The 27,239-nt window shown below is 37.9% G+C and overlaps 1 protein-coding gene across 6 annotated transcripts in view; it reads right to left on the bottom strand.

Moving 5' to 3' along the window:
* Positions 1 to 27,239, bottom strand: part of FHIT (fragile histidine triad diadenosine triphosphatase) — a 514,383-nt gene that overhangs the window by 94,860 nt on the left and 392,284 nt on the right. The window lies entirely within an intron of this gene.

Consider the following 27,239-nt stretch of genomic DNA (forward strand, 5'->3'; position numbering starts at 1 on the left):
CACAAGGTTTACTTGGGAAGATTAAATTTTCACTAGTCTATCCAATGATAAGCAATACAGTACAGATACTTAATTATAGCTGAAAGCATTTAGTCAAAAGCAAAAACAGTGTAAACATGTTTTAAGAAAGTGATAATATGTAAACCTCAGGAGAAAATTCTAGGAGCAGACTGAGACTAAGCAGTGCTTTCTGAGATGTGTGGTCCCTGCTCTACCAGGTAGAGACATTTGAGAAAGAGTAAATTCTATGCAACTATTAGATGAAAAAAAGAAAAAAATGTTAGGAATTAATCTGTAGATAAAGTAATACCACCATACAGAACTGAGCCTATCCTTTTCTCTATCTCAATTTCGTATTGCTAGGAAAGTCACCTCAGCCAGAACATCACACAGTTGGTCACTTTATGGGCATCCGCATGAAACATGCTGGCCTGGACTGCAGAAATGTTCAGCAATGACAAGTGCAACTGTACTCTCTATGAGCAATGAGCTAAATCTGACATTTAAGTTGTTAAGTACACATACACAAAAAAAACCCTAAGTTGCCACTCAAGCAGAATGAATATTGCTGAAAATGCGTATCAATACTTTGGAGACTTTGAGAAATTCTGCTGAGAGTGCCTGTATGAAAGCTAAGACGACATTAATAACCTTGTAGTCATAGCAGAGTTTGGATAGCATCTTAGCATTGAAAAGGCACACTAAATGATAAACACTTGATTTGCCCACCCTGTGCAAAGAATAAAGCAGCAGCTTGTGATCAAGTGTTTAAGATTATATCACATCCAGATCAAAGATACACAAGTAGTCTTAATTCTGCCTTTTCCTAATCCTTCAGAGTTGAATTTTATAGCCCTAACTTTTCACACATCAGTAACCATTTACCCATTCTGATCAAGAAAGATTTACACCCAGCATACAAGCACAGTAAGTTACAATGAAATGATCCCATGAATAACATAGCACTAATTTTAATCGCTATATTCATTAAATAAGATCACTGAAAACTTTTGTAGAATTAGAAATTTTAAAGGTTGCATCAAGTAAGATTATTCTAATGAGATAAGACTTAACTCAATGTGTAACTTGTATAAATAAGATTTCATGCCAGGCTAGATTCTAGCTCAATTTTAATTTGATTTAGGACATCAACATCAAACTATGAGCTTTCAGATTTGTTTCAGTTAATTTCATGCTAGCTTTAAAAAGCTAAGTCTAATAATAATAGCATTGATAGCAATTGTATTGATTTCTTTTCCTATTACAGGCAAAGTTTTCTGAGAAACACCACTGCCAGTACACAGACAAAACAATAAACAGGTAGAAGTTTGGTAGGGACAAAGGAAGGGGGAACAGTTTATACAAATGGCAACAGAGAGGCATATGTAGAGAGTATAAGATTGACTTTGTTGAACACAGGGGACTTCTTGAGGCATGCAATTGCAATTCTCACCTAAGCACAAAGCTGCCATAAGATGGAGGACCCTGCAGGGACAGTAAGAGGCTAGAATGCAGGCAGGGTTTTTCCTGAAACATATTTGCACAAAACAATCTCCATGTTTCTTACCTTCATTAAACAGTGCTAATAAACGATCACAAGGAGAGCTTCTTCAACAAGAACTCAAGAGACCTTTACAGTATTCAGTGAACTGAGTAGGAAATTACCACCAATGCCAGTTACCAAAATACAAAATGAAGACCAACTCTAACCAACACAAATAAACCTTTGGCTACTACACACTTAGCAATTACCTTCAATTATTAATTTACTCTTTGTATTACGATGGAAAGTGCAGCAATACCAGCAGAGCAGCAAGGTTCCAGGCTACAACAAGAGGCACAGCCATGAACACAGAAACAAAGAAGATTCTTACCTTCAGAAGGCCTCAAACGTACATGAATCTCCAACAAAACACCCTCACCACCACTGCCAACTTTTAAATGAGGACTGGAAGGGGGTGGATCCTGGCTTCACCCCTTCTGGTCAATCAGGGCCATTGTATGCACCTGAGCTTCCTTGGGTTGGCCCTGCCTTCCCACCAGGTGCTCAATCAGTGCCTCAGGCTGTAACTAAGCATTTCCACTCAGAAACAGGTTCCAACCACAGAAGTTACAAGCATTCATTTCAGTAACTATGACGTGCTCTTACTTCAGTTTTGTGACAGGTTCTGTCTAACAGGAAAAAAATAAAGAATATAGTGGCTGATAAGAACCTGTCTCACAAATGAAATGAATATCTGCAAATGAGAACACAGAAGTAGGGTGTTTCCACTATCTAGTGGGTATTAAGAATCAGCTGCAAGCTGTTAAAATTAGACTTGAGTTAAATGGACAGACTAATTGAATAACAGGAGACCATGTGAGTGGTAGGAATATCAGCTGTGTAAATTGAGCAGCCTACTGGGGCAAGGTACAAAAAAAACGGGGGGGGGGAGGGGGCTTCTGAGAAGGGAACTGTGGTAGCTCAAGTGTGAAACAATCTTTGACTAAATCATTTTTGCAGCTGTGGGCAAAGCTACTTGATGGAGGACTTCAAAAGCACTAAGCAAATGCTGCCTCTGAGTCTGAAGAACAAAGAAGGCACCAAACACTGGCAAAAGTCACCACTGAAAATGCTCTCAAGACCTTCTCCAGCATGACTAGAGAAACAGATAGACAATTTAGTAGCTTAAAAAATAGATGTGTAGTTTGCTTCAAGCACTTAGATTTTGCAATTTGTGCCAGAAAAGTGATATGGCTTGTAGTAACACTAAGCAATCAGAAGAAAGCTCAAGGACATCTCTCTACTGAACCTTTTTTTTAAACACACTCTGCAGACATAGCCTGAACACACACAGTCAGCTATGCTAACTTCATCATTCACTGAATTTTCAAAAAAGGTGCATTTCTTGATTTTGGCTACTCCACGGTACTTGGAGCTGTATAGTCAGGCACAAACTTTTTAAGAAGCAGTAAATACACTTGCATGCCTAACACTACCCTGCTCCGTACTATGCACATCTATATCGTTAAAAAAAGAGCAAACAAAAACACCCACAAGCTAACAAACAAAACCAAAAAACATACCACTAACCAACCATTTTCAATTTTCATGGCTTTGTTCACGTATCTTCAAGATAGAAAAATGAAAACTGAACAAATCCAGGGACGTTAGTTCTGTTTCTGTAATGCATGTTTCTTGCATTCTTGCCATATTACTGGCAGACAGATAGATGATATTGGTTATGGTTGTCCTTCTTGCCTAACACAGCAACACAGCATCACATTAACTCTCTTGTTACCACACTCCATAGCCTATCAGCCCACCTGCAGAAAAAGAATTCTTGAAAAATAATCCTTGTTTGAACCAGGGAAAATACTTCCTCCCCCACAGTCCCTAAACATAAAACTGACAAATCAGTGCATACCATTGGACATCGTATCAGAGCTTTGGGTCAGATTTCATAATAATAATGCCTTTTGTTTTTACAAGTAAAGTCACAACTGTATTAATATTCTGAAAAACCTGAATACAAAGGGCCTGTAAAATCACGATCCATCTAAAATCTGACAAGATACAGCATTTGTGAATAAGTTCTCCCAGGTCTTTTTCTCATTCAGCCTGCATATTTTGTTGGAAGAAATAATTCCCAATAAAATGGAAACTCTTTTTGCATTTATGCATAACATTCTTCCATGTGAAGCTCCTCTGGAGAACAATATGTGGAAAACAGAGACAATAAAATTGTTCAGCAGTCTCTCTGACATACAGAGGTACCTTATCACAGAAGAGATGCATATGCTTTTGATAAGAGTATACAGCAGGTCATATTGATACTGAAGTTTCGGTAACTCCCACAGTACAGAGCTGTCACTTACACGCTCCATACAGCAGTGACTTATGTCTGATATACAGTAATTTACTTCTGTGAGACAATTCAATAGAGATAATGGCCAGAGGATTCTCTTACTGTTGGTTACACTGATTTTACTGCTTCAGAAGAAGCTATTAGCTAATGACAAGAATTTCCTTTGTAATCATCCCTTCATCTTTGGAAAAAAAATAATCATGTTTTGAGTACTTCAGCATTGGTGAGTTCATTATTGCTTGTTTATTCTATGTTTTGCCTAGGTTTCAAAGAAAGCCCACAATATGTGCATTAGTTGGCATAAGAAATAATCTATTAAGAAAAAAAAATATCTCAACTCTTGTATGGAGTTAACATTTATCCTCTTGTCTGAATTCTGGATAAGAACGTTATCTTGTTTGCTCTGTACTACCATGATTATGTCTGTGCAGGTCATGAAGGGCTCTGCTCTCACAATCTCCATTAAAGTAGCAGGAATACTTCATCTGCTTTGTGTAATATCAGAATGTTACAACTCCATTTGTGGCACTTCTGTGCTTTTTTTTTTTTTGTATTTCTAACCTCAATGGGGGTTATTCTTGTTCTTTCATGAATATCTTTATGGTAGTGGTGTTCTGTCTCATTGACATTCAGTTTAGCCTGGTCTTTCAGTTTATGCATGGGATTAAATTGAACAGAACTGTTTATTTAAAGGAACCAACCTGCTGTTCATCCAGGCCACTCTAAACCTGAATAGCACCTCACTCCACAATAGGACAATTCATGGAATAAAGAAGCACTCAGTGTTACTTAGGTCGAGTAGAATCCAGACCTTTACACTGAAGCTTTTTAATGTGGCTATTTATGATCAATCCAAGAAAAATGAAAATGTAAGTGCTTCATTTTTTACAAAGTAAAACCAGCTTCACCACAATCACAGCTCAAGTAATTTGCTACTTGGTACATTCCATTCAGGTGGAGGTAGAAAGAATAAAATCACTCAGTCAAAGGTGGCAGAATTCAGAGCACATAAAGAAATCCGTAAAATAAAGAAGGAAGATAATTGCAATCTTTCCAGTGCAGAACCATTTTAATGTGTACAGAACAGCTTTACCTAGCTTCAATCCACATATATTTTCATTTAAATACAGTCCTTTGCTAATTCTACCACTCTCTAAAGTTTACTGCAGGGAGCATGAAAAAGATGGTCTTTATGAACAGATGGTCTTTTCAAGGGAATGTAGTTTCATTTAAATACAGACAAATGTACTGCAAACTAATGGTCCTGTTAGAATGCAGGTTCTGAGAAGGGAAAATATAGGACCACATAACATGCTAGCTCTTAATTATGGAAGGTTTTTTCCCTTTCTGAAGACAAACTAATCACTAATGATGCTTAATTAGGAGTAAACAGGTACCAGTGTACAGTCATTCATGTACAAACAGATGTCTATTGATCGTATTTGACTGAATACGAATGCAAGTAACTTGTTCTGGTATTAGAATAGGATGGGAAACTGCTACTGACTCCATGACAGGTGAACAAATTTACCCTGTCACGTACAGCTGCATTCTTACTTTAAAGGCTTGGCTTACAGCTGAGCATTTGGTAGCAACTTCTTTGTTGCTTTTTTCCAGCATGCCATCCAGTGAACCTGCATCTATTTGAGAGAGAAAGTGGAGAGAGTTTATCACCATAGTCCAAATGAGCAAGATGCTATATGTTTTTATGTTCTGAAATGCCTCCTGATATTTCCTGCTTTCCACAGTTGCACAGAGATTCTGCAATTTCATGCAGACCTATCAAACCTAAATCTGTGAAATGGCACTTCAGCTAAAGGAGGCCAGGTGTTTTCATTGGAGTGGAGTATCTGGGGAGTAAACACTGTCACCTGGGAAGACAATCATTCCTGGGTAAAGATACAAAGAAACCCAGAAATAGAGAAGAAATCCTAACCTTTAAACTATATTATTTTTTTTTTTTTTTTTTTTTTTTTTTTTTTTTTTTGTGCTGGTATTTGTTTTCTTTGAAAGGCTCCATGAACTCACTATATGAAGTTTAGAGCAATCCTTTTCAATCTTTGGCAGCCAGAATCCACTTTATAGTCCACAAACACAATAAAATTAAATTATGGAAGATAAAGACCCTCTGAATTCTTATTTCTACTGACAGTTTCATGGTAGAGATAATGCTTTTTTGAAAAAACATTTGAACCAAAGTAGCCAAACTTACAGGCTTTCTTTTTCAGTGCCTAATAAGAACAGTGAACCTTTCACCTTCCTAAGATAAGCCCTTTGGCCTTCTGTATGGATCTGTGGAAAAGAACAAAATGATGTCAGCGCTAACAACAGCCAAGACCATCCTCCTGCTGTGTTTACAATAGAAACAGAGCACAGTTTATCACAATTGTTGGTGTTGCCCGCTGCAGGATTCCAATTTCCAGAGATGAAAAGTCAGAGCTCCCACTTGCTGCCTGCAGCAGCACAGAGGTGCTGGGGTCTAAGGGCAGCAAAAGCCTTTTTGATGCAGTGAGGTGGGACAGGTATCAGGAGCGGTTCTCACATCTATGGTTACCCAGTATCCTCACTTAGGAGGCTCTCTGAGTCAACAGTAGACACTTGAAGTGAAGTCAGTACCACAGAAGTGCACGTGACAAATCTTACTGACTTTTTTTTTTTTTGGTGGTGAAAAGGGCATGAATCTGGAAAGGATGTCAAAACTTCCCAGATCTTCAAAAATATCAACTGGTTTCAAGTTCAGATAGAGTAAGAGTACAGAGCCTCCTTTGCCTGCTTAAGGTCTATTCTACCACTAAGTATATCTACGCACTTCTTCGAGGTTCTTCCCAACATGGGAGCAGAGCATTCAAAAGAATTGAGGCTGTCTGAACAGCACATGCACTGTTGTCAATTGCTACTGCAATATTAATATGTTAATATTAATAATTTATTTAATAACAAAGCAAGTTGTACTTGAAGATGATAACAGAAATATTAATATGATCAGGTTCATACTTATTACTTTTTCTAGTATTATAACAGAGTGAAAAATTCATTTTAAAGTCACTTAATAATGAAGTTTGAAAGAAAAAATCTGTGATGAACATATTGAGTAAAGAAATGAATAATGTAAGACAGTGACATATAACATCACAGCTGAGAGAAACCATCTTCTGAAGTCAATTATTCTGTCATATTATAGTATCATGTTTCTCCTGTGGTTTTTCTCTTCGGTTTTTGTTTTGTTTTGTTTTGTTTTTGAGTGAAGAAAGAAACAGCAGTACTACATTCTCCTTAAAATCAGACAAGTGGATTTGCTCATAATTATCTTCTCATCCCTTGGGCAACCAAGGTGACGTGGTTAACCTTAAAATAGAATTTAGCAAAATAAAACATGGAAGTTGGAACTAAAGGAATGCCAGAAGTACTAAGATAGGGACAAAAGATACAAAACATGTCATAAAATAGGAGGCAGAAGAACAGGCAGACACCACGTCAGAGTTCCTATCTTGAAAAGAAGCAGTGAATCAGGACTCAGTGACAGCCATCTGGGATTCTGCTACTGATTTCTCATGGAAGTCACTCAGCTCCTTTAAAGTACAAGCCAGATGTATTACACAGACACAAATAACATCCAGTCTCCTTTTTCTGTTCATGCTTATTTCTTACACCCCAGTGATACACCAAATCTTTTACAAAAAACCATAATGTTTAACATCTCTACCTGTTTGATAGATTTTGACTACAAAGTTCAGGAACGCAGAAATGAATCTCTTTAAATGTTACGCTGCATGGCACTACACAGTGCAGGCAGGCATTGCAAGCACTGCCTATCATCCAGAATGGTTTCAGGTCCATGCCTCAAAGCACTTCCAAAACACGAACAACATCATCACTTTGCTGTACGTGTTCTTCACATCTTTACACCTTAATTCTACCAAACATTTGAAAGTTCTTTTGCACATTAATGATATTTTTGTTTGCAACACAAACATGATCAGTTAGGATAAAAAAATATCAATTTTCCAAGGAAATAATTACTTTGAAAGATCCGCTTTAAATATTTCTTTTTGTTCAAGATTTAAGCAATCCCAATGCTTACTATAACTAACAAAAGTTCTATGAAAAATATGTACTTGTCCTAGTTTTATCTGTGTAGGTAGAAGTACCTTGAGCACATAATCTTTCATTATTTACTTCTGTAGTTGATCGGTACTGAACTAATTTAGCTTGTTCAGTTACTGCTGACAATCTGACAGTAGAAGACAGCTGAATGGACAAAAGCTGATGATAAATACTTGAAAAAATCCTTATTCTATCAAGTATAAATATATGCAACAATATCAATGCTTTGACAGCTGTCCTGTGAGAAACTATATTTTTCTCTCTTAATTTGAAAGTAATCAAGTAGAACACTGACAATGTCTTTAGAGTTTTCTTATTTCTAGCCTAAGAAACTATACAGAACAAATAGATTAGGGAATATTTAAGAGCCGCCAGTAATGTTCCACATCTCCCCTCAGACTTTACTTTGATTCACAAATACCATCATTTGCACTTTCTGAAATGTGACAGGAGAAGTCTTGCACAATTTTAGATTTAGAGACTGGAGACACATTTGTAACTGATTCTGTAGCACAGCCCCAGATCAAAGTGATGATTAAAATCTAAGTTCTGGTGGGAGTTCAATCACTTCAAAGGCTGTACACAGCAACATTAACATCCAACCATGTATAGTTTAAAGAAGCATGTGGCTGGTATGGGAAATCCCAGAGGGAAACAAGGCAGTCTTTCTGTGCAAGCAGATAGCACTCACAATACTCAAAGGTTTATATCTTGACTATGCCAAACCCTCTTGGACAGCAGGAAATCCTCTTGTGTTTATCTCAAGAAGAGAAGCCTATTTTCTTTTACTTTTGCTAAAAAAGTAACAATAGAATTTCCATATATGAGATTAGACACACTGCTGTTAGCACATGCAGTAAGAAGAGCACTCTTTACGTCAATTGCACACAAACATTTGCTCCATAAATAAATAAATAAAAAATTACATTAAAATCATCATTGTCTACTGCAACACTCAGAAACGTTCCTATTGTATTCCTTTGTTGTCTCATCCAATAATACCTCTGCACATAAATGATACAAACACAATAAATTTACCTCTGCTATTATTTATTATTCATGTTGTGAGAGCACAGAGAAACCCCCGCCATGGGGCCCTGATCTTATTTGTACTTGCTGAACAAATACATCCTAAGAGACAGTTGCTGTCCTTAAGAAACATTTTATTTACTGCCTAAACAGACAAGACAGACAAAGGGTGGGAGAGGAAGGAACAAGGTGAAATGGCTTGCCCAGTCACACTGCTAACCACTGACATATTGAGGACACGCAGCAAGCCACTGTTAAGTCCAAGAACAGAAATCCGGTCAATGGGATCGCTGCAAAGAGCTGCACTCCCCAGCTCGGCCCCTGGAGTACAGAGTGCTTTGACAACAGTTGCCCTTTCACAGACATTGCCCCAAATGATCTTATAAAGCAGCTGCACAGTTCATCACATCTGAAATACTTCTGCACTGAGACACTGAGGAGAAGTTACTGGACTTGAGGATGGAGTATATGCTGCCACAGCTGGGAATCAGCAGCACAGGTTCCTTCTGTGAGATGCCCAATACCTCCAGCTTCCATATGCGTCACTCCAGGCAGAACTGATTTATTGGGATCTCTCACAGAACTACTACACTGTAAGTTTGCCTGGGCAGGGCTGAGAATATGTTTATTTATTCATGCCTGTCTCAGTGGCACAAGGAGCAATTACTGCTTATGGGGATTGAATGTGGAAGTCTGCAGTGATTAAAGAACAGAGCATGGAGAACAGCTCGATCACCTTCACCACTTCTGAAAGAGTCAGGCTCATTAGGTTCATCTGCACATGCAGAACAGCGTTAATTCACCCCCCAAAAAAGGATGGTGAGAGAGTTGAAGGGCTGCTATGCATCCCCAGAGATTACATATGGCACTCATAAGCTACAAGAAATTACCCAAAAAAATTTAAAAAAAAAAAAAATCTAAAAAATGGAAATGAGTGGGAGAAGCCCATCGATTGCAGTGTGACTGGAAGTGAAACATCTGTCACACACAGCTTTCTGCAGAACTAGAGACTTGTTTATTACTCAGTTCTCCACCCAGAGATTTGTATGCACATCTAATTAAGTGAATGATGTAAGGCTTCACAGTTGCACCTTTCAGTTAGGGAAACTTAGAAAACCCTTACCACCAAAGCCATAAGTCTGATGTGCTGACTGCTGATCATCTTGGATTAGATCACTGGACTTTTCTTTATAAGCAGACAGGTTAGCAATAACATACTGCACAAACTGTAATGGGAGAAGCAAGATCCTACCTAACAATTTCCATCCCATCAGATTTCTCTTACCACATTTTCACAAGCTGCCTTAAATAATGGCACTGTATATTTTTGGAGATGTAGCTGCATTTTCTGGCAGATAGAACAATCTTAAATATTGTTTTACCTGCCTCACTGGGAAGCTTTGCAGCATAATTAAAATACAGGGCAGATGAAGAGCCATACAGCACAACTACATCACTGCAATAGAATAATCACTCGAGTGTCACTTAGTGCTTCCTGTTTCCCAAGGAATGCAAGGATACAGCAGACAGCATAATGGTTGCTGGATGCCAGGCTGTTTTAATCTTCCTGGTAAGCAACCAGAGGACAAAACTAATACTGCCCCATAGTTGCTTGCTACCAACACAGCATCCAGACCTCTCTTGGTACTCCTATCCTCAAATATTACTACCTATACCAGAGAAATCTACTCTAACAGAGGGTAAATAAATCAAGTAATGGGATATCACAAGGTTAAGTGCAGGACAGAGAAGAAACAAATTTAACCATTCCATGTGAACATGTACTACACTAGCTGATCACAATCTGTCCACAAGAGTGGTGGAGTCACCAACCCTGGGGGTGTTCAAGGAAATACTGGATGTTGTGTTGAGGGACATGGTTTAGTGGGAGCTATTGGTGATAGGTGAACAGTTGGACTGGATGATCTTTTAGGTCTTTTCCAACCTTGGTGATTCTATGATTCTATGATTCTATGGTGTAACTCTCAACCTACTGTTATCTATTAACACCAAGATTCTCAGTGAACCCTACCAATGAGAGCGGGGCACCTCGCTCTTTCAGTCTCGTTTGAAATCCCAACCTGAAAGTTGTTTACAGCCCTTTAATATTAAGAGTAATATTAGGTGAATTTCAATATTAAAAAAAAAAGAACAAACAAAAAATATCCCACAATTCAACCCCACAGATTCCATATGAATTTAATAAGAGCTATAGTAGTAACATTCATACCACTGACTTAAGCCAAAATCAAAGAGCAATCTAAAGAGGTAGTTGTCATATTATTACCCACAGTAGGGCTTCAACTTGAAACACATGAGACTGCCATTGTTAGTGACAAAGTACTTGAATAATAATAAAAAATAAATGGTGTAAGCCAACATTGCTATTCACACTACCATGCTCCTCCTATGTACCATGCTGACTTAAGAATCTATGAACAAACTAACGGAGAATTTTGGAGCAAAGATTTCACATAATTCCCACAGCACTGACAAAACAACTTCACAGCACAGACGGACGTTTGTTTCTGTTTTTCCTAAACAAAGGAAAGTGTGGAAAAGTGGAAAAATTTCAAGGCTTTTGTGGTTTTATTTTTTTTGACTGCTTTACACTGGAAATTAATTGTAAGGTCTCCCATGAAGTTGGCAAATCATGGGAACTGGGTACTTGGATAAAGCTCATGTGAAATGCATGTTTCAAATAGACACAAATAGATGACATTAATTTAAAAATCCATAAAGTAAAAAACTAGAAGATCACAGCTGACCATGAAAGCCTTGTATATGCATGCTGTTATTGAAGGCATGCATTAACATCCCACAAGGTTTGTAGGTATCTGTTCAGTAGTGTGAAGTTTTTGCAAGATCAGCAAAACAACAACAAAAAAAGTATTGATTGCTCTACTATTAAAATTAGTTGACACAAAATCTACTGTGAATAGGTAGCACTTAGTACTAGAGATCATTGCAGGTCTTTCTACTGACAAGATGAAACAAGAAATTGACTATTTAGACAGACTTCTCTCACAGTCACCTTGGAAATATTGGTGTGAAGGAAAACAAGCCACCAAGGATATTCTCTGCTAGACAACCCGGAACATATTACTTATTTCATTGAATTTTACATTTTCACAATTGTAATCTAAAAATAAAATACCTGTACAGAAAAGTTCTACAGATGACAATTATAAGGAGCAATGCATTAAAAAAAAAAAAAAAAAAAAAGTACTTTTTGTAGTGCAACATCTAGAGGGAGCAGAGTGAAAGATTTTGAATTGTTTCTACCTGATAACAAATTAAGTTAGCAGTGTTGTCAAATAAGTTCCTTTGTTATGATTTCCTTTTTAAATAATTCATGGATTTCTTTTTCTCCTTCTTTTACTACAGTCTTTTGTTTTCATGTTCAGCAAAAACAAGGAGCACATTTTCTTATGTAAAGCTAAAAACATTCTAGTGTGGTTGGTTTTCTGACATGCATCGTGACGGCTCCTCTAGAGAAAGTGTTTAAGACACTATGGGAGAAATGCAGCACTCAGGGACATTTAGCTATCTGCAAAAATCAGATCTCAGCAAACCTACAGAGTAGCTGGATATCTAACAAGCCCTTTGGCCATAAACAGTTTATTGTTACATAAATATGATAATGCAAAGAGTTGTTGGATGAGAAAGTGTGCGTCTTGTATTTCTAGCCATCTTTTACTAATAAAATATCTGTCCCAGCCTGTAAATCTCTCTTTGAAATCTTGTCTTTCCCTTGCCACTCTAAGTCAGCCTTCCCTTTGTTTGCTTTCTACTTTCTGATCTTTCTCTCAGTGCTCCCTTAGAAAAACTTTCATTTTCCATTTTCCCTGTCATTTCTTCTTCTTCACAGCTCTGACAGTGCCATCACTTCCTTCCTGTGCACACTGGCTCAGCTTCCCACTCTCACCCCATAACGTTCCCTTCTGCACTGACTATGACTGCTGCCTGCCTTGCTGGGTCAGGGATATCATCTGACACCGTGACAAATCAAATGTCTTCCACTTACACCTATCCTCAAAGTCTGAAAAGATCTTAGCCTGGTATTTCAGTAGTCCTACACCTATCCTGCATCTCCTTGCACTAACATGATCTTTAATCTACATGAAACTGTTTTCCCATTCAAGACCCACTACAACCTCACCTCCGAAGACTAAAATCAAGAGATCTTCCTTTATCACCAGTTCTGACTCCCCTTATCACCTCTCTCATTCTATTTGACTGTAATGTCTCTTATTTCAAGCTAAGACAACATTTGTTTAATTGCAAGCACAATCGTAAGACTTCTGCCACAACAGGCAATGCTTAGTAATAGCTTTGTTTTGCTTTTTAAGTAAAGCAAATGGTTGTACTTTAGTCAACTGATTTTGTCAAAAATCAGTTCCTGCCAACATTTTCAAAAGGTCAAAATGACATGAGCTACGCACACGGGAACGTGAGACAGGCAGAAGATAAAATACTGTCAATCTCTATCCACTGAATTTGTATTATGGAATAATAACTGTGCATTACTTCTTTTTCCATGTGACAGATGTTCATTTCTCATTCCTGTTATACAGCATAACTTAGTGGGAATTACCACGCACTTCCTTTAGCAGCAAAATTTAACCCCAGATTTTGCCCTCTAAAATTACAGTGTGGCTTTTATCCTAATTTATTCCAAAAACAGCGTAATCCACTGCTCTCTGTCAGTTAGAGTGTGGTAACAAGCAATCTGTTGCAGTCACTTCTCTGTTCAGCTTGCCGGGTGGTAGCACAGCCATCACCTGGGAGCAGCAGCAGTGTAAGCAAAACCTCTCAGCTACTGTCACTCATCTGCAGCATAGAAAAAGCAGCTAGCACAGAACTGGTACAGCACTATGCCATACTAATCAGATATTATTTTCACATTTATCAATAAATCTGTAAGAGTAAGGCCAGATACTGCCCTCTCACTATTCGCTCTCTTCAACCCCATGCAGAGGACAATATTAAAACTGAAACCAATGTAGTGAGTTCTGCACGCGGGCCCAATCTGCTAATTCTCAGCAGATGTGTTTGCATTGAAAAAAAACTGAATGCCTTGAATGAAAAGCTGCTGAGGGATTTTCAAGAGCTATAAGAGAAATGGAACAAGTGGTGTGTCATGGTAAGAGTTGTTCTTCTGATCAAACACCTTCCCCTTCTTATCTGAGATGCAGCAAACAGGCAGCTCTGACTTCTGACACTTTGAACATTTGGGCCCAGAGGAGAAAAATGAAGAGCATCAGTGAAGCATTGCAGCCCATACCTACATCATTTATGCAGAGATGAGCACATGCAAATCCTACAGAGATTTTGCCTTCTAGGATGTGTTGGGCTGTGGACTGTAGACAGGAGCCTAATTGAATTTCTTTCTGTGTACGTGCAAGCACTTTTAGTTTAGCTCTTGCTTGGGGTGCTATGCTTAAGCATCATTAAATTGACATAAATGCAATGGACTTTAACTAGGAAAGCTCAAGCATCAAAGCTAGGACAAAAGTCTCAGTCCATTTTGTCCAAACCCCTCTGCCTCCAGCACTGCTCCCTGTGATGTTCTCTGAAATGCTTTTTCACCCATTCCTGTTTTACCTTTTTTTAATTCTGGTATGCCATCAGTGTGATTCCTACCTTGTTAACATTCAAGCAAAACAATATCCAAGGCCAATATTTAGTGCTTTAGCAGCACCCTGTCCCAAGATGCAAACCTGTTTAGAGATATTTGTAAAGCTAAGCCACGGTATTCACTTTTTAATTAATGAAGAAAGCTTAATATGCAATTTTTTTTTCATCCATCTGGCACTAAAATTGCTGAGTTGCTTCTGCTGCATTTTCAGGAGTTTGGACCTATTAGAAGGAAATTACGGTATATTTTCTTTCTAGATCTACTTGCTTATTTCAAAGTCAAAGGGTGTTTGGAACTGAGAAGAAAATATTAGAGAAGACACGCGTACATTTATGCATTCTTTCTATTGGCTGTCACAGGACATACATTAACTGTAAGCAGAGACAGAAGTATGTTTACACTGTTCTGGGCCCACTTGCAAAAACATCACTGAAAAAAAAATAAATTGCAATTCATGCATTGTTCATAATTTGTAAGAGATCAAATTTCTCCATTTCAGTGTAAAGACCCTGTTGTGGTGAGATGACTTAAAAGTGGATTTTTACACTGCAATACAGCAGTTGCTTTACTGAGCAATTCCTTTATTTTCTTGGGGGCATCTTTAGGGACAGAATTACTAGTTTTTATATGAAAATCTCTAAGATTTTTTTCCTTCTGATACTTTTAAACTTTTTGCTGAAGAAAATGTGAGTTCTGCAGAGTCATCTGTGGCAGTCTTCTGTGCACATTCAAACTTGCTTGTTACAACTTTACTTATTACCTTACTATGAAGAAAAACTAGAAACAACTTTTCTTCCTAAGTAAAATCAGAGAAGGGAGAGCATGACAGGAACCACCCTTTTCCTGACACAGTTTCATTAGGTATCCTGGTGGAAATGTAACATGGAAAACACGTTCATAAATAAAGTGAACATTTGATTAATTCTGCTTCTACGTTTTTCACTGATCGATTTCTCAATACGTAACGCATGAACTATCACAGTTAGGTTGCACTGGAAAGCCTACTTGAAACCCTCAGATAGATGGTGGAATAGGCTTTGGGGAATTTTTTAGCAAAAGGTAAGCTCTAATTCAGTTCACTTTTCCTCCACATCTCTGAGAGAAATCCAGCACACCCAGCCTAACAGCAGCTCTCTGAAAGGCACTGCCTGTGACGTCTCCAGCAGCACAAGTACCAGCACCGCCCAGCCCCGTCAAGTCATCCATCAGGGCCGATCTCCTGCTGTGGGACTGGCAACAACCAGATGCTGCACAAGAAGGGGAATGTCTCTTAACAGTACCTCTAATTATCTATATTATCCAGGGGAGGAAAAAAGATTTATTATTTTTTTTTTCTTATCTCCACATGGCAATCAATAGGTGCAGAACTCAAGAGTTATAATCTTTGACTTAGCTGTAATTCATAACTTGTCTAATGAAACCACAGAGGTTATTCTTCAAACAACAGCTACCAAACACCAGATCTGAACTTTAAAGTTCATTACTGAAGTCGCTGACAAAAACATCAGTATTTTCCTTTTGCAGAAAACAAGGGTGTGTCTGCACTGCTAATGTTGCCACGTTGCCATTTATCAAAAGCATCCCGTTAACTACCTTCCCTCAACAAACTCTTAGTTGGAGACCAGAGAGTGTTCCCTATAAAAAGAATCAGTGAAAGATGAAAAATATCCAGTTTCAATTATCTTTTTTTTTTTTTTTCTAGATCTTTTTATTTCATCAGTTTCTAGTGCAAAAGAAAAAACCCTCAAAGCGTTGGGTCTCAAAGGTGTCCAGGATTTTTAGCATGTCCTTGGATAACTGGCATTTTTTCATGGAGACTAGTTACTTCAACAAAAAAACCTCATGACTATGTTGACCCTCGATAGATTGTGCTTATTTGTATAACTCTGGATTAAATATTTCACCATTTACAAACCAAAGTTTTGAAAGGATGGGAAAGCAAGAATCTTTGTCTTCTATCCAAAGAGTCTAAAAAGCAAAAACTGACATACCTAAACCTACTCCAGTTTCTACATCCGATGTGAAAAAAGAACACAAACTGATGCAGTTTATTCCCCCGGAAAGAGGAATTTGTATTTACATTCATTTCATCTAAATACATCAAAAGGAATGTGTTAAAGCAGAATGATATTCCACAATTCACACAGCAAATACTATGGGGTCATGTTGTCCATTACCGTGGTTCTTCTCCTGCACTGTATGTTTTCATTGCTTAGTAATTACAGGAATGTAGAATCAATTAAGAGAAAATAATGAAAGAGAATATATAATTTCCATAAATAAAGAAGAGCCACTTTCTTTAGAAATATTATATAAGCAAATGAAGGAAATCAGCTTTAATTTCACAGATGGCAATCCATTTGAAGACACTGCTCACCACTAAGCCATACTCTCTAATTAGAGAATTTTGTCTCTGTGAACCTTTATTTATTACTGCATCATGATCCTTCCTGCCTAATCTGCTATGAAGGGCTAATTAATAATAACCCACACTAACCAATGCAGACAGACTAAAGGGAAAAGAGAATTAGATATACATTATCTGAAAATAATGTTCACTCTCTGAAAAACAACTAAAGGACTTTATTGACTCAACTTGTATAACAAATGACACTTAAGTAATTCATTGACAAGCCAGAACAATGGCAGGACTGAAAGCCTATTAAGTCGTTTTTCCAACAGACATCACACTGCACTGGGTGTAAATTTCCCATTAATTAATTAAGACTTAAATATTTAAGTGATTAATTTTTATGAAAAAATCATAAAATATAACAGTGCTTAGGATAAGAGATTGAGGTTACTCACATTTATTGACTGGGCTATACAAGAAATCCATTTAGAAAACAGCTTCCAGTTGAGACTCAGAACACTCAAAGCATTCATTGCAAACACTGTGAAAGCAAAGTGCTGATATTGCTCTTAGTTTTGGTGCATTTTCATTTTTCATCTGATGACTGCTTTTAGCAGACTTTGTTTAGGGAGGAATATTCCATTCAGCTTATACATACACAGCATTTCCAAGTCCCATCACCCCAGACCTGTTTACCTAAGGATTTTGCTTAAAACAGTAGTGCACCTTGCCCAAATAACATAGCTCTATCTCCTCTGTTCCCTGCTGAGTTTCCAACTCAATCTGTAGACATATGCATGCCAGCCTTTCCCACCTAACCTCAACTCCGTGTCCCTCTTTAAGATGTCCTCAGCCTACACCATTCCCTGCTTCTTACTTCAGTAGTGCCTGCTTGCTGCAGGAGAGAGAGGTTCTCTCTTTGGCTTTTCTACTTCAGAGGAAACCACTCAGCTCATTCTGTCCCACTAGAAACTGATGGCTTGCTTCTATCCTTCTTCTACATTCAGGTCCCGCTCTCACATGGGATCCATAGTCCCGTGAAAAGAAGCACCGTGGAGGTGCATGATGCCTACACAGATAAAATTTCCTTTGAATCCACAGGAGATGCTCAGCTTTCAGAACCTGCCAGGTCACTATATTACCCACACTGACCTCTGTTTTACAGCACATTAGGCTTCTCCCAATTATCATTCCACTGAGATCTGCAGGTTTAGTCCAACCAGCTGACTTTGCAAGATCGAAGCTAACCTTTTCCATCCCATAGGAAGTAATAATAAGGAAAAGAAACTTAGAGGAAAATCAAAGGAAAATAATTTCCTGACATTCTAGCCTTAGCCGTTATCAACACATATTGCATTTCACTTCATCTTCTACACAACTCTTAGCATATTCAGCACCTCTGATGGAAATCAGTGTGGTAAGACGACAACAAACATACCCAGGGCTCTTCAGCCCTCTTGGCTGTATCATTTCTATTTATCTGTTGTCTGCATAAGTCCCTTTATTATAAACTCATTCTTGAGGCTAAACGTTAATGAGAGATACTGAAAGCTCGAAGCTCAGATTTCTGCCAGCTCAATAGAATTTATAATCATTGCAAATGCTTTTCATATAAAAAGCTAATATTTTTAATCTTTTTTTCTTTCTTGAATTAAAAGCCTCTTTCATATTTGATGTATTAACTGTATTAGCATTTGTTCTCTACGGATATCAAATCTTGATTATAATTATTTGCATGTTAATGCTTATTAGTACATCCAACTGGATGTGAACAATAAATAGAAAAAAGTGTAAAGTGCAAAACACTTCATGTTGTATATTCCTAGAAAAGGATGGGAAGCTGTAATTGCCAGTGATTGCAGCCAAGCCTATAATAATCAGAGTGAAATCTAAGGTGAAAGTAATACAAGAACTGTAATTTAGTTCAACATAAGTTACAGGGTTAGATTAGCTTATTAAATTTGGGTAGAAAATAGAATAAATCTTGATTATTTACATTTCCTCAGGTACAGCATTCTGAGTAACGTCAGTGGTTATATAATGTCATCCCTGTAGTCCTTCTTTATTCACTTGATAAAATCCACCTGATCTGTGAAGAACACAAACGTGCCAATGCCGCAGGAGCCGGAGAGCACAAACATGGCTCCAATGAGAGCCAAGATCTGAGCTGGTGGGCACAATGTGGGACCACATGAGCTGGGTCCCGCAGGCCATACATTCCGCTCCTTGTCCTGTTGATAGACCAGCACCAGTTCACCCACAACTGCTTTCAAGCCAGTATCACTGTGGTGACACTGAGGTTTTGGTGTTGCTGTTATTTTATTTAAATTGTTTTCGATTGGTGTTAACAGCTGGCAAGCACAGAAGAATCATGCTTAGTTTGCTCTTTGGGGTCTTTGCTTATCCCTGTCCCTTTCTCTCAGTTTTTCTACTCAAGGGCAATTATTTCCCCCCTGCCACAAATCACTGCAGGGTTTCCTCTCCTCCTTCAAGGCCAGAAGCTTCCCACCCTTCTGCACACTGCACTGAGCAGTGAAATTATTGGTTCTTTGGGACAAAACCTCAGATGAGAGGCTGCCTCTGGATCCCCCAGCTTTCTGAGGAGCTGCCAGCACTGGGGAACAGACCAGCCTGGGTCTGCACCACACTGATGCACCACCAGCTGCTTTTGATTGCTCTACATGGGAAGGGGTAATCTCTGCTTGGGATAACAAGGCTATCCCCTACCAAGCAACTGAACAAGAACTGCAACAAGACACTGAACAATCACTTGAATGGCCACCAGTAGGATCTGAATTCTGATTCTAGGGCACTTGAAAATCTCTTAGCACAGTCTTACTGCAAATATAGTACTTCAGTCTGATGTAGGACTTCACCTCAATACAATCCTGGCCTGAAGGCAGGAATATGAGCCAAGCAAGGCACAGTAACACCTACGTTGTGACAAGATAACCTCTTCTTTTTTTGTGAAAACTGAGTTTAATTGCAGTTTCATTCATGATAATGACCTACATAATTTTCAATAATTGGATACAATTTATCTTTTCTTAATGAAAAAAGGAAATTAGCAAAAGGATAGGATACTGGAAAATTCTTCATCTGAAACCTCTTCATTAATTATTAGGATGTCTAAACACCATTTTTAGAACTATACTTACAGAAAAAGAATCCAGCTTACATATATTCTTTATTCTTCTGTAGTCTATACTGTAATACTATGCTTAAAACTTAGCCCCTGCTTCCAGGAGATACCCATTTTATTTGGATACCATTAGCTCCACTTCTGAAGTGACTAATAACTCCACATATACTTTTTAAAACAGATAGTGTGACCACCAGTACAAATGCAAATGTATACTGTGAATTGATTAAATTAAGGTACTTAGGACTTCTTGACATTCCTCTGCGTCACTTGATTCTTTCCATTTTTTCCAGTGGGCTTTGTACCAACTTCAGCATTCAAAAATCCTTATTTTTCAAGTAATTAATTATTATAATCGGCATCATGTTCCTTATCACTAGCTCTGATATCAGCATTCAATAGATGAAACAAAACAAACTGGACTTTGAATAGATCGGTATATCTGCTATAATCTTGCAGATGACAATGATTAATAAAACTCAGTATAAAACACTGTATTTACCAAGTCTCATTTTACATTTGTTGACTTACTAAATTACTTCGACATATCTCCAGTTTATGTACTATTACTGAAGAATAACTACACAACAGATGGCAGTGTGTTTGCATTACAATTTTTTTCAGCAGGTCATTCTACAAGGTGGTTAAGAGATTGATATATATGATTAAGCAGTAGGACTTTTTTGGTAATATGGAGCAGATAATCAGCACCAACAAATTAACTTCTACACTGGAAAGGAGACACATATCATTGGAGACAATGCTTTTAACAGCGAAACTGTACTGTCAAGGACTAAGATTGGACTAGAGCCCATACATAAAAATAGAGTCTTCTACATAGAATAATTTTCTGAAAAAAAACTTGAGACTTCTGAATCTCCCAAAAATATTAAAAGATTTACTATTAAATAAAATTGGAATTAATTTGGTATATAATTAAATGACTACAGCAGTACCTATTGCACTTTTCCACCACGAGTGGAAAAATTACTATCTCACATCAACTAAAAATAATAACTTGCAAAAGTTGCAAATAATGAAAATTATTGCAAAGGAAAGCCATGCTCCTCTGAGACACATGCTAGCTATTTCTTCCTTTCTTCTTCTGCAAGAAAGCAAAAACAACAAAAAAGCAAATCCAAAACAAACCTCAGAATCCTTGATTCCTAGAACAGAGATGAAGATATTTGAATGGAATGTTACATTTCCACCCTGCTGCACTGCAGACTGAATCAAACTTTTCAGTCTAGTGGGAATTGCTTTGGTTCTCTTGCTTCAACCAACACTCTGCAAAGCTACGCAATGCGTCAGTACTGATTTATAAATCAGAACAGTATAAACCTGAGTTAAGACCAAATGACCAGAGAAAGGAGGTAGAAAAAGACAATATGCAATACCTGCTTTCCTCTCCCAGTGCCACGCCATGCCCTAGACAAGACATTTGCTTTTCTGGGATCCATAAAAACAAGGTATTATATCAGAGGGAAGTACAGTTGTTACTTGTAGCTGATACTGTAAGCAGTCCTTTCTGTTTTGTCTGGTTGGTAAGAATTGATGTGTGACATTTCAATTGATTTTCAGACAAAGAGAAAGCTAATATTAAAGACACTCTGTCAATGTCTTGAAAAGAAACAATAACGAAAGAGTTAACAAAATACTGTGATTGTGTGTTCTCCCTAGGAACAATAGGAAGACAATGTTCTGATTAAATAGAGCATTTTTTAAAAAGAACATCTCTTTTGGCATCCTATTACAATATAAGACTGCCATTGGGGAGGGCAGAGAACAGCTGTTTTCAATGAGAAATTCTAGCTTGTCTCTGTGGGTTAGTATTTCTATTTGTGATGTACCCTGCCTACTGTCAGACCACTAATTTTTGGTAACGCAGGCTCTGTCTTTGAGGCACAAAAAGGGTGAAGTGGTGCAATAATTTGGAGGTTGAAAATTCACTGCTTGATGTCTCCCATAGTAAATTTGACCCTGGAATATTAAGGGGTGTTAAATAAATTGGACAAAGAGGTGTTTGGGGAGTAGAAGTGCCAGACATGCTGCCATGAATGAGCAATTAGATGTTCACGAACCAGCTTATCACAAATTACATGCCTACAATATCTATTACTGTAATGACCTTGAGAGTTGACTCATATTCTCCCTTAACCTAATGAGCATGCTGAGTATAATCAATTACGTCTGCAATTAAAATTATAATTTGTCTAACAAACTCTTCTTTGCTTTCAGACATTTTTAACAAAGCTTGTTACATACTGGTAAGAGATAAATATTAATTTTCTGCTGGGTTCTCATTTTTTTCACTTACTCTGTGGCTAATATATTAAATCACATTACCTCTCACTTTTTTTTTTTTTTTTTTTTAATATTTTCAGCAAAATTTAGTTAAGTTTCAGTCTTGAACATCATGGGATAATTACAACATTTAACAGCAATTTATCATTTTCCAATAGGGTTTGCAGCGTTTCTTTCCCTGCCTATTGAAATTTTGTTTGCATATTCCACTCAAGAATAACTGCAAACACTCTGCCTTTCACTTCTATACACACAGACATGCACTTCTCCTGTTCTACTGGAGTGACCAGAAGGTGTTCTGCTCAACAGAGCTGACATCTGCTTGCCAGCCTAGTCTTGCTGAGGTCAAATCAACCCAACAAAAGCTAAACACAGCCCAAAATTGAGGAACAGGATATCATTCATTGCAATCTGCTGCTTAATTATAGCATCAATCAGGCACACAACCTTTTTTCTTATGTTCACATGTTCAATAAGCAGTCCAAAATGTTAGTATGGAAATTCAACAGATTAACCATCAGAAAATGGAAAGAACTGGAAGAGGTGTTTTAAAAATACCTGCCCATATTTTGTGCAAGGAACGAGCAAAGAAAACTCAGTTCTCAGGAAAGGAAAACCCCAGCAAATTTGATGCATGACTATTTAAAAACCATTGAAATGATGAATTCCTTTTTGAGTTGAGAGAACTTTCAGTGAAGCCACATCTCTCTTAAGTGGGCACTGCTTGTGTAGGTAGACTTGGCGTGTCCTATAACCCAGCTAGCAATCTGTCTACCAGCTTCAATCAGCTGCCAGGCAAACCCAGCAAACACAAACAAAACACAGCCCCAACCGCTAATGACCGTGATGCCACTGCTCATTTTGCAAGCTGCTGTTAATTAGAGAGCCAAGCAGGAAGGCAGTGCCTGAGGCCCAGCTGCCATCCGGGTATTGCTGCAGCACAGCACTGCGCTGAGGAATTGCACCCAAGGAATTTTCTCACCTGGGACAGCAGTGTTTTGGCACATGGCATTTTTTACGCAGAAGAGAATTTGGGAATAAGGGAAAGACTCATTTCCTTCTCCCACAATCTGCTCTTAGAACTCCCAAATACGTGAAAGTATGTCAAACTGAGGAGTGTTATTTGCTTATTTTCCTTCTGCAGCACACCTTCTTCCGAGGACCTTCCTATGTTTATTATTCTTAACGCTTTCCAAGAAATATTGATGGCTACCTCAGAAATGAGGTATGACAAAGCTATAGAATAAATTAAATTTCTGATAGAAATAAGTTTGATTTCCTCCACCGTTTGGATCTTTTTCACACGCTACACCTGGATTGGGGCCTGACTGCAGTGAGACATGGCTGGGAGCACAGAAATGAGGGAGGAAAGTTACTTCAGCTGCAGCAATAGACACGAGTCACTCTTCCCAATCTGGTACAGATAATTAATAAACTATCCTGCATTTCGTATTTATTTTTGTCCAAAAAATCTACCAAGGTGTTGGGTGTTTTTTTTTTAAACAACTCCATATTTACATTAAACAAGATCACACAGCAAATTAAATTATAAATCTGTGTAACTAGTCCCCGCTTCTGCCCCTTTGTACCAAGCATAGCTTTGCTCTCCTGAGCACCTCATTCAAGTCTAAGAGCTTCAAAACTAGTTAAGAATTTAATCATTTAATAACATGCATGAAACAAGTAATTGTGTGGGGGAAAATTTATTATTTAATTAGGCTCTGGTGGTAATCAATAGTAATCTATTAATTCATTAATTTGCAAAGCCTTTGCTTTTATGTATGTCCACAAATTCTGTTGAACAGATTTATCTGTTTTTTAATTTATGAACTTTCCACCTTTGCTATGCAACAAGAAGTGCTCAAACTGTATATATTAAGTAGAGCAAATAACTGCGCAGCAGGAATGCATGTATGCCCTATAGAACTGGGTGCAGGATAAGATTTAATACTGAAAACAAGGAAAAGAAATAAAACAACAGGGCCTATTCTCCCCACGATGTATGCATAACTCTCATTAATGTTAATGAACGATTCTAAATGTATGTGCACTGAGGGGGAGTTTATTAGAACCTAATAAATTCAGGGATTTTCCTTTATTTTATTCAGTCTTTGTTTTACTTGATAGTTACTACAGCATTGAACTATTTTAGGTGAAATAGAAAATACTTAAAAAATAAAAACACTACATCAAAATTTGCTTCGTAGGTTGCTTTCTTAAAATGCTGCTTTGCATAAATATGATTAATAATTTTAGATTCAAATTATAAATTACATGAATCGAAAAGAATTGCTTACACAAATAGGGTAAAAAATGTACGGAAATGGCAAAAGCTCCACTGATTCAGCACATGTATTTTCACAAGTGAACTAAATCATTTGTATCAGAGAATCTCACCTTCAACACCAAGGTTATCCTGTTTATCTGGAACTTAGAGAATTGAACATGTGATATGGACTTTCAGAATTGTAGAGGTTGGAAAGGACCTCTGGAGATCACCAAGTCCACCCTTCCCTCCATTATTTTAAACTCATCCAGACTGGCTTCACCAAAAGATCCAACTGAAATAATGTTTTAGGTTGTGTTCAAAGTTAATTTACAGATATGAAGCATCTATTGTATACAGTCTGAATGGATCCATTCTTTAATCTGGGCAGAAAGCCTGCCTCCTAATGGTAATTTCTCTCCAGAAGACCTGAGACAGGCTTGGAGGCTGAGTGGGAAAACACAACAGCCTTCACAGTCTAACTGCCTATTCTGCACCTTCTCAATGGAAAACTAATACAGCTCATTCATGGATCAGAAGAATTAAAAATTAAATAAATAAGAGAGAGAGAGAGAGTGCTATGTTTGGGTATTACCGTTCTTTTGAATACTAAAAACTAGACTTGAAATTAGACAGACAAATTCAACATTCATGAAATCAAGTAGAGAAATTCACCACTTCAGATTGCAACATCTCTAACAGCAAGATCAAGACAATAATTCACACAAGCACTTTCCATCTGATCTAGTTTATTTTCTTCCAGCTTCTCACAAAAAGAATTTGGATCAGTGATGTCAGGCAAACAACTTCATTTTATGTTGTCTAAGGCAGCAATGGAGGAGGTAACTCACAAAAAGCATAAATGAAAATGAAAAGAAAATGGTTTGATTCTTCAGAGGTAATAAGCTAGGAGATTACCAAAGGAGAAACCATTTTTTTCTCCTTCAAAAGACCTGAGCAATTTGGCAAATGCAAGATGCCTTTCCAATACTCAGCCTTTAGTACTAGGTAAAAACATCGTTGTCTCTAGCAGTACAGCCTGGCTCTGCACTACTGGGCAGGATTTGTTTACAGGAGATGTGAAGCACACACCTCACCTAGCCCTGGTACAGCATATGGGTATGGCTAGAAATGGATTTGTGGTGGGACCCAGTGGTAAAAGAAAAAGCCTCAGGATCAATTTTACTCACGTGGCTAATTATTATAAAGTGAATTTTCCTCTCTGAAAGCAGTCTCTCTTCGAAGAAGGTAACTGTTAAAGCAGGGAATCTAAGCTTCTCTCCTCATACTTTACTTGTTCAATTTTCTGCAGAAGGGAAAAGGGCATGGTGCACTCAATTGCTTAAAAAGAAAGCACCGTGGTGCAAACAGCAGAGCATTGCTTGATAGCTGTCATCAAAACAGTAAACAACGTAGAAAATACAACAGGGAATTGCAGACCTCTGAGAACCACAACTAATCCAGGTACTGCCATGTGGAGTCATCACATGAGCAACATAGGATAAGCTGCACGTTTTCACTCCCATCACTATGAGAAAGTGAAAGGAAAAGGCAAAAAAAAAAGGGCACCACATGAGGTGCCCTTACATCCATTCTTATTTAACCTTAGAACATGTTATTCCAGCAACGTCTCCACCACCAGCCAGCTTGGGCTTTTTCTACCTCTAATCAAATGAGGAGGGGCCATTTGATAAAGCTCCTAGAGGCTGGTTTTTAAAGGTATAGTTCATATTTTTCCAAACTTCAGCTTGGCTTTACAGAGCAAGCAGTGACCCTGCCTATGAGAGGTCTTGTCAGAGTGCACAGAAGCAGCATTCAGGAAGCATGAGAGGAATGAGGCTTGAGAGAGGGGTTTGCTTTCTTTTTGCTGAATGCTCTGGGCTAATCCAGCCTGGCTTGCAGCAAGCATGATACAAGAACTGCTGAAGTGTCCAGAATACTTTATGTTATTTTTATTTAAACAGTAAAAATATTACATACCCTTCACCTTCTCATACTGTCTGGAGCTTACCGAGCAAGTTATGTTCTATTATTTTAACCCTGATTTTCCATTTCTAAATCATTTCTAGCAGAGGCTTTTCTTTTTCTAAAATAAAGTCCTCCATGGGCTAACATGGTGCTGCCAGAACAGATGAAAATGCATGCCCTGCATCAGACGTGCTTACATCTCAGATGTGCTTAGATTTTCAATAGGTCCTAGGGCAGTGTAACCACCTACTCTTTGATGTGATAAAACCTTTCTAGGAATAGAGTTAGGAAAGATCTCAATTCCCGTGCTACCACATGCAAAAACATTACATGTGCTCCCCCTGTTTACTTGAAATTGTTAAGCAACAAACTCATTCAAGCTGTGCAGGCTCTCTAGGGGGCTGCAGAAAGTGTTAGGTAGACAGCTTGTTCTTTTTTAGAAGAGGAGGAGACTTCAAGGGGAAACTGATCCAGCTTAATATTTTCTTCATTCTTGCACTGGCAAGGCAGCCTGAGTTCTAATAAATTTCAGCCCTCTTCTGGCTGAAATCGGGTCATTAACATAAGAGAAGTAACTATTCTCC

This window comes from Lagopus muta, chromosome 11 (genome assembly GCF_023343835.1).
Source record: "Lagopus muta isolate bLagMut1 chromosome 11, bLagMut1 primary, whole genome shotgun sequence".
Taxonomy (NCBI): Eukaryota; Metazoa; Chordata; class Aves; order Galliformes; family Phasianidae; genus Lagopus; species Lagopus muta.